This window comes from Aptenodytes forsteri, unplaced genomic scaffold, assembly GCF_000699145.1.
Source record: "Aptenodytes forsteri isolate BGI_AS27 unplaced genomic scaffold, ASM69914v1 Scaffold155, whole genome shotgun sequence".
Classification (NCBI taxonomy): domain Eukaryota; kingdom Metazoa; phylum Chordata; class Aves; order Sphenisciformes; family Spheniscidae; genus Aptenodytes; species Aptenodytes forsteri.
In genome coordinates this window covers 4,360,341-4,364,501 of record NW_008794446.1, presented here as the reverse complement: position 1 = coordinate 4,364,501, position 4,161 = coordinate 4,360,341, and positions in this window count along the sequence as shown.

Here is a 4,161-nt window from a genome sequence, read left to right as displayed (position 1 = left end):
CTTTTTTCAGGTTGCTTTTCTTTTTCACAGTTCTTTTTTTTTTTTTTTTAAGTTTTTTTAAAGTTTAAAATTAAATAATCCAATTACTTCTGAGAACTGGAAAAGTAGAGGAATACTATCCCCATGGCAAATAATGATAACCATTCATAATTTTGTAAAAGCTCTAACGTCAACACTGTTACCAGACCATGAATGATATCCCACATTTACATCTGGAGAAATACAGCTCCCTTTCCTGTAGAGCAGGGGAGAGCCAAAATGTACTGGGCCAATGCTTTTATGTTTTGTGCACCCAGAGTGCACAAAAGGGCTCCCATCTACCCCCCTAAAATGAAAAAGAAGCTTGCATCATTTACCAAATTACAAAGCATATTTTTAATTCTTCGGGATTTAAAATTAGACTTTTTTTCATTGTCAGCAGGGAGTTGGAGATCATATTTAAGTCCCCAGCAAGGCCAGCTCGCTGGTAAAGAGAGCTTTTTGACACACCTCCACCAGCCTTGGAGCTCTTGGAGCTGCTTTACTGGAAGACTTTCACCCTTCATCCCCACTGGAGCTGCACTGCATCGCACCTGTCTGCCTGGCCATGGGTCCCATGGATCCAGATCCCGACCCATGGGCTGACATCCTTGCCCAGCCTCAGCTCACCCACATTCCCAGGGAGGTGCCCGATGCCCTGGGCTGGGTCTGCCCCCCCAGCTGCCCTGCTCCCTGGCTGGGGGCGGTGGGATGGCCCCGGCTGGTGAGGCTCTGTCCTGCCCACATTGCTGTGAGTCTTGGCTTGCAGCTCCCCTTCCCTTACAAAGCACCTTGCCCTCCTTGCCTCCTGACAAACTTATTTTTTCCAAATTAAACATGTTGGAGAAAAAACATTTTGAAAAGAAAAAAAGTATGATGGCTCTACTCTAGCTGCCACTTTCCACTCATATCAAGTGGGGTGGGATGCAGTCGCGATGGTCAAGTAGCCACAGATTAATGTCACTAAAAATGAGCAACTAACTGGGACTAAAGTTAGGATTTTGCACTCTCATCCTCTACAGGAACTGGTGCCCTGACTCTGGAGGGAGCATATAAAGCTTAGCCTCCCTCACCTATGGTAAATCTTTGTAAATAACCCCCAGAATGTGCTTTCCATTCCACCTAGCATTAATGATCTATAAGATAGGCATCTTGGACATCAAGACTGTCTAAATAGCTGACAGACCATGACAAGCATTTACAGCATGCAATTTATCCCACCTATCTTGGACACCTGTCTCAGGATAAGGCACACATCTTTTACCAGGCATGGAAGAAGCTCAGATGGCTAGCTTAGGCAAAAAAATAAATTGCAGTGATTTGAGATAAACCCGAGGCTTCATTTTAGACATAAACTTCCACAACGATGGCTACTGTGGTAGAGCAGCCACTGACGCGTTGATAAATACATGAACTTTGAGGACACTTTATGGTGATTTATTTTGGCTAAGGTTCTGGTCTGTGTGTTAGTGAGAGGCAGGGCAGCTGTCTGCAGGCAGGGGCTCTCAGGGGAATTTCACTACAATGGATGGCAGCTCCTTGCAATTAATTACAACAAATTAGTAAGGCAGTTCGCAATCTTGGAAAGTGTTTCTGTTGTTGTTTTTTCCCATTCTGAAACTTCTACTGATTTGAAAGAGATTCCTTGAATGGGAATCTGACTATCATGGATTTCCTGAGGCCTGTATTGATTTGTAGCTTTCAGCCTAGAAACATGAGGCTGGGAGGGAACTCCTCAATCGTCGAGGACAACAGTTTGCTATCGCAGAAAACAACTTTATGTAATATGCCTTTGAAGACTCACCTATGTCTGTCTTAAAAATCAGTCTTCTTCCTTGTTCCTACTAAATGGCTGTGAAGAACCTCACTACTTTCAAATTTACAGGCTTTTCTCTATTTTCCAGACTGAATGTACTGATGGTAAATGTACGATTGTATGATTACCTGATTTTTTAACGCCCAAACTGTGTTATCCTCATGTTTAATTAGTTGACGCTTATAATTTCTGCCTACATCATTAATAAACTGTCAAAAAAGACCAAAACCCATCCTTTAGGGACATAGGTGGTAATCATTTCCTAGATTCATGCTTCTCCTTTTGACACAACTAGTCTTCTCCTCCTTACCTTCCTTAAACTTTCATACCTCTCTCCTCCAGGTTTACTAAATGTCTCAAATGGCACTATAGCATATACTTTAGTGAATGTCAGATACATTAATTCCTTGTCTAGAAAAATATTTTTTCTTTTCTAAGGGAGATATTGTGTTATTCTGGATTTATCTAGCGTTCCTAAAAACATGTTATGTTCTTGTAGCATTTATTTCAATGCTGTTAATTAACATTTCTTCCAAATTTATTCTAAAGCTTTGCTTACTACTGAAATCAATCTATTGTGGCTGATGTTACTCCATATTTTTCTGTTTTGAAGTAGATAATTTTCCAGTCATGAAGCACCACCCAGCACTGACAGAGTAATTTTTAAAACTTGGTATCAAGATCTGTGATTTCATACGACAATTTTTTCCAGACTCTGGGATGGTGATTGTCTGATGGGAGCATATTGCATTTCCCCAGTGAGGCTTCTACTCTGCTTGAGGTAATTTCTTTTTTTTTTTAAACACATGCCCATAATTTGCTCTGCCTTCACTTCCTCAGTCAATGTCCTGGTACTTATTTAACTGAAACATCTGGCGAAGATGGCAGGAAGGAAAAGCTAAATCTTATTTAACCTCAATACCATGCTTACTGTATAGGATTTCCCCCCTCATTTCCCTTCTTAGAAACAGCAAAAAATATACCAGGTCAGACAGGAGGTCCACCTCCCTCAATATCATCCTTCCAATAATAACCTAAGCATTTGCCATGGTAAAAATAGTAATATGAAAGTTTAGATGCTACTATCAACCTTTCAGGACCTGGTACTGTGCTCTTCATTTAAACAACTTGAAAAAATTACTTTTCTGTTTACTCTAACTTCAGATGTAAAACCTAACCTAGTTTGACCTAGGGCAAGTCTCAATTGTCTCCTGCCTGAGCTTTAAGATGTTCACTGTCTCATTCTGTCTCTTTTGTACTCCTGATTATTCCTTGTGCCTTTTCAGAGATGGCACTTGAGCCTGTTAGAACTAGCACCCTCACCTGCAAGTTTCTTCTTTACTTGAGATGCAAATTCTCAAGTCCTTTTCCAACTTTGATTTAAGGAAATTCAAACCAACAGCATATTAAAGACCCTACACCGTGCCACTTAAATCTTTAAAGCTTGCTCCTTTGAGACTGAGAATCTTAGACAAAAAGCTAGTTTTACTCATACGTAAATTTACATAGAGCAAGGCCAACATTTTATTACTCAGTCCAAGACTGTATTCTAAAATCAGTCTTTGTATAACATTCTCATACGCTCTAAAAACCCAGTCTTAAACAACACCATTTCTTACTCATAGTATTTACATGAATAAATCTTTGAGCCAACATTTCTAGAAATACCTTGACCATATAATTCACTTCCATTCTCTCTGTTCTCCAGTTAGTATGTGGGAAGTTAAAATCTTCTGCCATTACACAATTCCCAACAGTATTTCTTTCTAGCAATATTTCAGAGATCTCTGTTCCAGTTCCCATCCAGTCCTTGGATACCACATAACACCTCTAATCCTTAGAACATATTTTACAATTCTTCCTCAAAGCAATTTTTTACTTAAGCAGATTCTGTTTTGTCTATACAATCATTTCCTACTTTATAACCATCTATGACGTCATTAATATCTAGAGCTAAACCAGCAGCTTAATATTTATTTCTCTTTTTTTTTTCTCTGAAGTATGGATACATTTTAACAAACCCAGTCCAGTCATGTTTGCTATTTTACCATGATTCCATTGTCCCTATCAGATTACTGTCTCATCTTTACAATATTTCAAATTCTTCCATTTTTTATTTTTTTTAAACTCGCACTTTCCACAGTGGTGTAAAGATGATGCATCTTGGCCTAGTTTTGGGCCCTTCACTACAAGAAAGACATTGAGGTGCTGGGGCGTGTCCAGAGAAGGGCAACGAAGCTGGCAAAGCATCTGGAGAACAAGTCTTATGAGGAACGGCTGAGGGAACTGGGGTTGTTTAGCCTGGAGAAAAGGAGGCTGAGGGGAGA